This window comes from Mycteria americana, chromosome 1 (assembly GCF_035582795.1).
Source record: "Mycteria americana isolate JAX WOST 10 ecotype Jacksonville Zoo and Gardens chromosome 1, USCA_MyAme_1.0, whole genome shotgun sequence".
NCBI classification, from domain to species: domain Eukaryota; kingdom Metazoa; phylum Chordata; class Aves; order Ciconiiformes; family Ciconiidae; genus Mycteria; species Mycteria americana.
This window is the reverse complement of record NC_134365.1, coordinates 182048680-182060121: the sequence shown is the minus strand read 5'-3', so window position 1 is coordinate 182060121 and position 11442 is coordinate 182048680.

Genomic DNA, 11442 nt, shown 5'->3' with positions numbered 1-11442 from the left:
CTAGTCAAACCATGTCAGGGACTACTCTAACAACTTAAAAATACTGACAGCTGCAGAATAATGCATGAGCTCATGCTTTCATACTGCTTAGTTTTCTAATAACACATGATGAAAGAGACATCTAAATTAAGAGCATTATTGCTCTAAGTTTCCTTTCTTGCCAATAGGAGACATAAGTCCTTCAGATTTCATATGGCCCAAATCTCACTCTGCATATGTTGATCTTTTCCCATTGAATCTAGGGGTTCTAGGAAAATTAAACTCTAAATACAAATGACTCAGTTAAGTTCGTACATTAGTTGGAACTAAACCAGTCCAAATTTTGCCACTCATATTTATCAAACTACTTGCATGGTAATTTAAAGTTCTTAGGTCAAAACCTGGCTTCAGCGTTATTTGTGCACACCCAACAAAGACAGTCTAGGCCATCAAATCCATTCAACTTACTTTTTGTACAGTAATGATTTTTAGATTTTCAGATATTCTGAATAGTTTTAATCATTTTGATGCTCCATATAGACAATTTCTGTTTATCAGAGAACATTGCCTTTTATTTTTAAGTACAAAAAATGTTAGACTGACAAAGTCTTTTCAATAATGTACAATATCCTGTGTCCTTTACTCATGACATATTTATTAAACCTGGATTTTGTCCAGAAAAATATACCACTGGCACTAATTTATTACTTTTGGTATCACTGTTTTTAACTTTCAGATAATTGAAAGGTGTTTATTATGAAGGACCCTGCTCTGTCCCTCCAGAAGCCCAATGGGAGTGCTATTATTGATTTCCAGAAGAGTAGGATTGGGTCCAAATTATCTGAATCAATGCCAAGAAAAAGTTTGCTTTGGTCTGAGCTTTTGGCTAGTTTCTTATGCCAAAAATAGAGATAAAGGAAATGTTTCCTCTTGATCATGAATATTAACCCATTTGAATCAAAGTATGTGTTACTCTCTGACTGTGATTTTAGAAACGGAAACTGTACAGAACATACAACGAGCCATTGTCTAGAAAAAGTGATCTGAATTTACTGGTGGATTAAATGGTGACTGAAGTTACACATGGAGAATTAGTTGGTTATGAAACAGATGTTAAGAAGAGGAATAAATGATAAAAGAGGCAATACAACATTATCTTCCTTGAATGGATGTAAAATTTATGTGACAAGACACAGAGAAAGATGAGGGAACTCAAGAAACACAACAAACAGATGTAGGAAAAAGCTTCTCTTTTTAACTTATTTATCCTACCCTAAACCTTCTTCCAGCTAAAACTCAGACACTGGGCTTCATCTCATCTAGTTTTAAACACCTAGAAGCTTGAAAATTAAATCTGAGCTAGGCACTATACTCTAACCAGACTTAAAGGAGAGAGAATAGTAGATTACCCAGAAGACAAATCCTCTGAGCAATCTTATGCCCTAATGTCCAGATGCAATTAATCACCTTCAGAGACAACTGACTTCATTCATGCAAAGAAATCTTATAAAAGCTACTTCAGGTTTAGCATCCATCATGCAGATGCCTAGCTCAGAAATTACTCTCATGCAGAATACAGCCTCCAGCACACTTTTTGTGGGTAAACAAGGAAATCAGGAAAAACAGAGCTCCATTTAGCCAGAATCCATCCACCATTGCCTAGTCATTGCTGAAGGTCTCTTTTGCATCATACTCTTTGAGACACAACACAGTGCTCCACAGACATCCTATGGCCAACCTGCAGAGACTCATGAAGCTACTTAGATAGGTCTCCACCTAGCTTTAAAAAGGGATGGGCTTTTTTTCTTTCCTGTTCCATAGCTGCCAATTCCTTTTCCGTTCAGGCTGAAATGCTCCATTGTTTTGCCAGATTACCCTTTTCCATCAGCTGCTCATCTTCTGCACTATCTGCATTACAGGTGGATGCAGCTCCGGCTCTGTGAGAGCTCTTTCTGCTTACATTTGAGGTGAGTGGCTCACTAACTGTGTGTCATTCCTCCCTGTGCAGAAGGCAGCTCCAAGGTCCACCGTAACCCTGTCTTCAAGGCTTCCCTGGAACTTGCAGAGTATGTCTGTATATAGTAAATAGGATTAGCCAGGGACCTGAGGATCAGTGGCATGGCACAACTCACCTGCACACATCTAAACCCTCTCCCCCGCGGCACTCCCACCTCATACACACCAAAACAAGGTGGCTGTGTCCAGATTTCTTACAGGAACAGTCTCTATCATGCATTATCCCCATAACACACCCAGGCATTATCTAGGCCAGCATTACCCGGCACATTATCTAGGCCAACATTACACTGTTACGTGGGGGTTCTCTGAAGAGTGGTGAATTTAACCCATCCATCAGCTAATAAGAAATACATGGAATTACTCTTTCCTGTTTGCCAAATCTTGCTCTTGCACAATAACATTTAAATCCATAACTGTTCATAGTGCTTAACAGACTGGCACGCTCTTGAAGCACATCACCTGCCAAGGGGGAGGCAATGAGTGGGACATGAAGCCCTCAGAAATGGTGGTTGACTTACATTCTTAGGAACATATTCTTCACTCAGCCGCTGATATGTAGTAGGAACCACTGATGACACATTTGCAGCTAACATGAAAAAGTTAGGGAAGGAATCTGTTTCTTTAGCTGTTCCCTTCCTTTTTATTCCAGATGCAAAAAATGTGTATATCGGTTTCACGTTTCACCTGTTCAGCCTGTTGGGGTTTAAAATGTTAAAAGGGACAAAGAGGTTGCTTAAAATTGCAACTGCAAAAGGAATTATGAGAAAGGGAATGGACTGTATCCTTTTTTAACAGTGAGGGCAAGCACAGAGATACTTTGGCAGGCTCATTGCTGGTCTGAAGTGTCAGCTAACCCCAACTGCCTTATACCATCAATAAGCAGCAGTAAATCTGCCCCTCTGCACTCATCAGTCCATAAAAGGGGTTTAAATTTAGTAGGAATTAATTTTAACATTGTTATATCGGTACTCACCAGATACTTTTGGCAAATTGGATATTACTACAAAAACTATCATACAGCAGAGAAAATTACAATTGCATTCTTAAATGTTATGGCATCTTATCTTCTTTGCCCTAATGCTCATGGCTTTTTGCTCTTTGCATGTGAACTTCTGTCATAACATAGCTATGAAAGGAATATGCATTTCAGTCAAGTGATTCAAAGAAAGAGTTGCATCAATCCAAATGCACAGGAATCATGTCTGAGGATGTAACTTGTATTTAACCAGGAAATTCCCACTAAAAGAAAGCATCTTGTTTGCAAGGGCATTCTGTTTCTAAAATAGAGGAAGGAGCGATCCTCATTCACGTCATTAGAGTAGGCAGGCAAGGCATCTGTAGTGAGGACATGGGCTAATGGGTTATCATTCTCTTATATTTAATCTAAAAATACAGCTCTGGTACTTTATTTTTAACATAATAGGAGCAAGTTCATTCCGCTGACAATGAACAGAAATAGGGGAAATGGCTCAGATATAATGAAACCTACTTTGACATTTAACCCAAATTAGAACGACCCTTTTGGAAGCTGCAATACTTGCACTTGCTTTTCTTCATTGTCATTTAATTTTCTTCCTCTAATTCTAACCAGAAACATAAATGATGAGGAACCAAGTGAAAGATAGTTATTGCACAATTTCAGTCCTGACTGGAAACAAAAAAATGTAGAAATGGCCATAGATGGCCATTTCTTCAGCCGGTTAAAGCTGCTTCCAAAAAGTACCCAGAGCTGCATTTGCTAACCCAAACTGAATGCACACTCCAGCTAATATGAGGTAATACAATGCTGTGAATTTCTGTTCAGCTATTTTGCACATTTTACATGGTCCCATTCTAAAAGAAAATTGCATATGAATGTCAGAGAAGAGGGACATGGAGCATAGGAGTAAATTCATGAACCATTTGATCTGCTGTGCAGATTAATGAACGCAGGAAAACAAAGGTGTGCTGGAGTTGGGTTTGTAGGCCACCAGGAGGCTGGCATGGTGGAGAATGAGACATAAGCAACACAAACCAGGAATGGTGAGAATGATGCAAGGCAGAAGAATTTTGAAAACCACAACATCTACTTGTCATTTTTCAAGATGCTGAATATTTATGAATTTTAAGGACATTCTCAGTATCTGCAGGTGAAAAACCCTGGAGAATTTATTCCCTGCTTACAAAGAGTCCTTAGCAAGATAGACTCATGAGGACTGCAGCTAAGTTTGGAATAAGCTTTCTAAAACTTTCTCACCTGTTTGTACAGTCTTTCTGGAAACTAAAGCTGAAATTTCAGCACAGAATTAAAGACACTATATTCTGCCCACTTACTACAGAATCACGGCCCTTACTTAATTATGGTGAAAAGACTATAAATATGTCCATAAGAAGATACTGGCTTTATGAAGGACTCAGAGGAGGTATAAGACTCTGCGAACAGAAAAGGAGCAAGATCAAGTTTCCAGAGGTAAAAACTGAAACAGTAGAAGAAAGGTCAGCAAATTTAATCTATGAACAGTAGGTGAGAAGATAGCAGCAATGTTAGATTATCAGTTTTGTCAGAACAGATATCTGGGTCATGCTGTTATTAGCCTGGGAATCTGTGAATATGGAGGTCTCTCTAGGCTTTATAATACATTCATGTCATATTCAGAAGCTTTGAAGCAGAAGAGTTGGAGAAGAAACCAGAGGGTTGTTCTGAGAAGAAACAGTACTCTGTGGCTGTGACTTCCAGTAAAGTTCAAGTTCTTCTATGGAAAGATTTCAATAGATGAGGTCAAGGCTACAGAAAGTACATATTACAGAAAGAGATATGCCGGAAGCCATATGTCAATGCCTGGATGAAAAAGCCAAAAAGATCAAGGAAAAGTGAAGAAAGTAGCTTTAGAGAACAGTTAACAAGGGAAAGGAGATAGAGCAGAACCTAGAAGACTACATTTATACCCCATGCAAACTAGGGAAAAATGAAGTTTGCACTGAGATAGTGCCATAATAGGGAAGCTTACTTGGAAAAAATGAATGCCAGCAGGAGAAAGTCTCCAGCTTAAAAAAGTGGTGGGAGGAGTTGTAAGGAGTTAATTTCTGAATGATGTTGGGCAGAATATGATTTTGCTGGTCTAGAAGCTTAAGAGAAAGAGATATATGTACTCTTCTCTGCTACCTATAGAGTACTTTCTCTGCTTTCTCTAGCAAAGAAAGAAGGAAGGTCATGAAGGGGAGGTCACAGAAAAATGATACCTAAAGGTCAAGGATGGGGAGAGAGCTAAAAACAAGTTAGGGAGAACTTTTCCCTGGAGAAATCAAAATGTATTTTTGAGCAGGAAGTAGCTTTGGAGAGTTCCTCTTGAAACAAGAATACTCCATTTCCTGGAGATAAAAAATAGCTTGCTGTTAGGAGCAAAGAGGTCCACTTCAGAGAATGGTGGCTTGATCTGAGAAGAAATACGTGACCAGGCTACTAGAGCATCTACAGAGGCTTACTGTAGATCTGTAGACTCAGAAACAAGCAAGGTGATGTTCTGTTAATGGCTGCAAGTGGATTGGGTGTCACGGAGCACAGGTCTGAGCAAGCTGGGTACGAGAGTTCTGGGCTCCTCGGTACAAAAGAGATACGGAGCTACTGAAGAGATTCCAGCAAAGGGCCACAAGGATGATTAAGGGATTGGAGCACCTCTCCTATGAGGACAGGTTGAGAGAGCTGGGACTGTTTATCCTAGCAAAGAGAAGGATCAGGGGGGATCTTATTAATGTATATAAATACCTGAAGGGACGGTGCAAAGAATCTGGAGCCAGGCTCTTTTCAGTGGTGTCCGGTGACAGCACAAGAGGCAATGGGCACAAACTGAAACACAGGAGGTGCTGTCTGAACACCAGGAAATACTTTTTTTACTGTGAAGGTGACTGAGCACTGGCACAGTTTGCACACAGAGGTTGTGGAGTCTCCATCCTTGGCGATATTCAGAAGCCATGTGGACACAGTTCTGGGCAACCAGCTGTAGGTGGCCCTGCTTGAGCAGGAGGTTGGACCAGATGACCTCCAGAAGTCCCTTCCAGCCTCAACCAGTATGTGATTCTGTAAAGGGTAGTGATGATAGTACCTGTGGCTACCAAACCTACTCAACTGAAGGACCAGAGACAGCAGGAGAAGATGTCACACAAAATCACAGCATTTAGAAACCAAAATGGATTCCAGAAAAACAAAAAAAAAAAAAACAACTCCAATTTACTTGGGAGAAGAAAGGACAGAAAACTAAAGAAGAGTCCATTGTGTAGCAACAGAGTGGTCTGTCTTTTATGGAGGACTTGGAGGTTGCAAGTCAATACCTGTATGGGTTATGTTAAAGGATTATTTTAATAGTGGCCGTGCACCTGAGCAAAAGAACCCACTTTGGTCTTTAAGCCCAAATTCCCCAGTGTGTCAAAGTAATGTAAAACATGTTTGGAATGGAAGGAAAGATTTTGAAGCCAATAATGTCAATAACAAAGTCAGATTTTGAGGCTTCTTCCAGAGGCCACCTTCTATAAACAAAAGGGCATCTGAAGACAGAATTCCTGTTTTCCCTTGGCTAACAGCATATAATCCTCTAGCACTAAATATAGATGTATGTAAAACTGCCATTCACAGTTTGAGCCTTTACCATATAAAGGGAGAAGCTGTGTTACTCCATGACCACATTTTTTTTTAATTGGTGGAGGCTAGATTTTGCTGCAAAATGTACAAGATAACAATGACACATGCCTGTTTTCAATATATTGAAAAATGTAAAGTAGCCATCTCAGCAAGCAGCTGCACTGATTTGAAAAAGCATGGTTTCAGGTCATTAGATCCGGGCGCCCCAAATAACTCCTACCAAAAATGTGGTGTCCAGTAGGACTCGTAGTGTTAGGCACTTCCTAAAAGGTGTCGACCAGCTTCAGTCTTTGCTGACCTGCAGAAGAGACTGCTCTGACTTTCTCCACATTGAGAGCTGATGAGCTACCCAGCTATTTCCGTGGCCAACATCCAAAACTGAGAAAATGGCCAAGCACTGTTTTTCATCCACAATCCAAAATTTGTTTGAAATAGAAGTGAAGAGCTTCTTCAAAGATCTGATCAGCGAGGACCTATTTGCACATATAAGATCTTTGTATGTCTTATAAGAGAAAAACTTAGAGCCCAAGGATGTGATGTAAATCCGTAGAAAGCCTTTGAGCCTATGAGCATTGGAATAGCTTCCAGTCATCCATGTAAACAGTACTCCCACTTCTTGGGGTATATGGCATCTAAACACTATCTCTTGTTTATTTCCCTGGGTAAATAATTACTGCGTTCTGTCAGTGCAGTTTGGTGAAGGTCATAGAATCATAGAAACATTTAGGTTGGAAGAGACGCTTAAGATCATCGAGTCCCCTCAAGGGAACAACTCTCGCCTTAGAAATGGAAGTGTCTCCCTCTCCAACTTGAGCAGAGGATCCCAGGGATTATTTTAGTTGTTAGGAAGTGCAGCCACGTTACAGCACAGAAAGAGCCCCAGTGCCTCGTGGCAAGAACCGGCTTTTATCACCACTACTTAGGGCTGACCCCATAGTAACAGATTTAATTTAGAGCCAGTTGGAACCATCCTGAACACAGCCACGCACAAAGCAAACAAGGAGCCTGTGGACAGCCAGCTGTCTAGCACCTGAGATCTGTCCCCGGCCCTCTTTTATTTCACAGCATGGATTTCTTTATTCTAGTGATTTTTAACTCAATGGTTTTATTGGTGTACAGTTTATCAGTACAATTAAAAGTCAGTACGTGGTGGTGGGTTCATTCTATCCAGATGAACTCTGTGTTTGTATTACATGGCCGCACTTGCAGAAAAGCATGGATGAGTGAATCACTTCACCTCTTGTTGAGGTCAGACATTTTGTCTGGAAACGAATTTAATCCAGACTTGAAAGGCTTGCCTGGAGTGATTTCTGTGCAACAACATAAACAATGTATGGTCAGTTATCACCTCCTTTGACAAACGCATACATTTCCCAGCAGCTGAAAAATGTACTTTTTTTTTTTTTTTTTTAACAACTGATCTTATCTAGGCTTCCTGGGAGATTCTGATCCAAACTCCTACTACAACTGGAATTTAAAAGTAAACTTGGTCACCTTTATTTTATTGAAGTATCAGGGAAAAAAGTGTCTTTAATAATTTCCATAAAATTCAGAAATGTTGCTCTTTCAAACCTGCAGCTACGTTCCCAAACCTATTTTGGTAGCTTTTCCCTTAATAGACAGTGATTCAGTGTATTTTATACCTCAAGTTAATTACATGCTGCTATATTAATTTCAGAACTTTAATTTACCTTGTGATTTCCTTTGCTGATGCTAAATAGGAAGGATGAAGGGAATAAGTTTTACTAAGTGGCATATTATTTTTAATCTTAGAGTTAGGTAGGAAAATAAAATTTCAGTTAGCAACAAGTCTGACTTAAAGACTTGAACTTTATTCCATATAAAAATCCTTGAACTCATATAAATAAGGACTATAAGAGACAGACAAATGTCTTCTTAGTACAAATTTGATTGTCTTTCATTTTTTTGCATCTTGCTGTTTTAAAATATGGAATAATTTACAATGTATTCTACATTAAAACAGGTATCTGCGTGCAAACTTCATGTTTCATTTGTGATATCTACTGTTATTATTTTATTATAACCTTTTATGATAAAATAAATATTGTTCCACTGTTTAAAGAATTAAGTATAATGTCAATACACTGATGTTATACCTAATTATAGTGTTGACAGCCAACACTATAATTTATAGAAGTTGCTTAGCTTTGTAGAACAAGAGACAAAGCGTAGCTACACATCACAATAAAAAGAATTTCATATTTTTGCATAAATTTAGACTAAGGGAAAAAAATGAGACAGATAATGTCATTCTTCTGTATCATCTGTCCAGTATATAAACATGTGCAGTTACAAAACTGCAATAACCTAATTTCTCCATTTCTCAAAGTACATTTATTCCTTTAAAATTGCCATTGGTAATGTTTCTGTGGTAACTTCTAAAACACAGAAAACAATCTTCTGACTTTAATTCACCTCATGCATCTAGTATGTGGCTCACACTGAGATGGCTATTCTTTCTATTCATCCCAGACTTGCCCCAGTTAGTAGGCAAATTTCCACCAGACTCAATAAAAAGAAAAGCAGGCCTGATGGGGCAGATTTCCAAGGCTACTTAGTTACTGAACAATGTAAACAGAAAATAAATGAGATTTGCAAAAGTACCTGCAAGCTCATGACAAAATTCCCATTGATTCCATGAGTATAACATGAATTAAAATACACAATCCTGCAGTGTGTCTCATGAACTTGTTAATGAAAGGGTTTTCTGATGCCATAATCGTGACCACTTCTCATGATTTATACTACATATAACAGAATAATCTTTAAACTCTTTCTGTTGTTAAAAATCATTCTGTTGGTGATTACAAGTTATCCGCTCTATTTACTTTCTGCATGACACTCCAAAGAAAAAAAAAATTCAGAGCATTATCAGTCATTGATGAAAACCTTGCATCTGACTTATAATTAAAATAGTCACTGGCTATCGTTCATAGAACTGTTAATAGCTGGTGGGATGGAACACAGGGGAAGTGCAGAACATAATAAAATGGATGTCAGGCAGTCTGGAGGATCTTTCAGATGGCGGTCCAACTTTCCCTGTTTTGTACAAAAGTGAACTTTCCTTAGGACAAGGAGGATTTCTGCTTTCTAAAAAAAAAAAAGCTGGATACACTAGCAGCAGTTTGCATAATCTTATATAATGAATTCCATACAGTTCAGTAAGGAATTTATTTCATAGCTTAATTAGCAATTGTGACTTAAAGGGCACCAGTCTATTATATTTACAGATGGTTTTCTCTTGTTGCAATCTAGATTAACCTTTTTAGTTGCCTCTTCATTTAAGCTACTGTTAATTTGCCAAGATATAAGCTATGCTGTCAGTGTTTAATACAGCATTCTTTTAATCCTCACATAAATTTCTGTGAAACTGTGTTTTCCTTTACTTTTTCACTAGAGGAGGCTTGCACCACAGCATATGCTCTTTTTAATTTCTCAAATATGAGAAAAGTCTCTGAAAAAAAAACCTCTGAAAAGCCAGAGTAGAAACAAAAAGGGTGGTAAATTTAGCTAGTTTTATTTCCTTGACTATCCCATCATTTCTGATGAGCAGTCAATTTTTTTCATTATTGATTGCTCATCATAATCACCAGTAATTATGAAAAGAGCTGGTCCAGACAAACTGCTGGCAGCCAGAAACAATTTAGATGCTTTGTCACATAGACCCATTTCATGCGATACTACGGAGTAATTCTGCTTCAGGTATCAGCAGCTGCCCAGAGTTCTGTATATACTAATCTTATTACTAAAATTTCCTGAAACTAAATTGCTATTACTAAAAGTTCTGAAGCTGAAGTAAGTGGCAGCAATGGTGTTGCTACCAAACAGTAGCAAATATATCTTGTGGAGTTGTGCTAACAAAAATGTCAGCAAGTATATCTCAGTGTAGTCACAATCTATTTCTTGATGGCCAGGACCAGCTTAGAAGCCTTTGAAACCTAGCAAGAACCTTGCAAGTAAAAAGCATTTCAAGATAAAAGTTAATACCATGTTAATTAGCAAGAGTTTCTAATAAAAATCAGTACTGCGTTTAGCAAAACATTGTTCACTTACGAATCGCTGAATTGGAAACTGAGAAAATGCAGAAGTGAAAACTGAAAAGACTTTAAGTCCCCAGGACTCAGAATACTCTAGGGTTAATCCAATGTTCACGCTTTTGTCATTGGTAGAGGAATCAGCCCCGGTGCTGCAAAACACAATCTGAAAAAGCCTGAACCTGAAAAGATCAGTCTTCCAGCTGGAGTGCAATCAACCTCCAGCTACCCTCATACAGTTTGGAAGTGACTCCAGTGCCTTCATTTCACAAATACTGCAGTGTAAAACAGGGAAGAAAAATGGGTGTGCCAGCTAAATTAGGAAATGGATCAAGACAGATTAAATGGGAAAGGTGCTTGATATGGCAGACTTTTAAATGAAGATGGAGATGTGGAAAGGAAGCTAAATGAGGATGGGCAAAGGCTATCTGCTACAATGGCTCAAGAAGATATTAGCAGGAGATGCTGGAAAGATGAGATAGATCAGACTAGCATTTTTATGGAGAGGTTTGAAAGAAACACTTGGTTTTCAGTGTTTTCCCCTCCGGGTATGTCAATAACGTAGGTGAGTGGTTCACTTCTGTAATGAAGCATTTAATACATTCATGTTCTGCATATGATTTATCTTCCAGCATGATTAAAAAAAAGATCAGGGAGGTGTACATAGAGATGCTGGAAACCAGCTTTAAATTCAACTCTTTTTAGTTAGACATGCGATTGTCTCCAACCTTCAGAGGCTGTTCTTAGTCTCCACAAAATCCCACACAAATCTCTGCG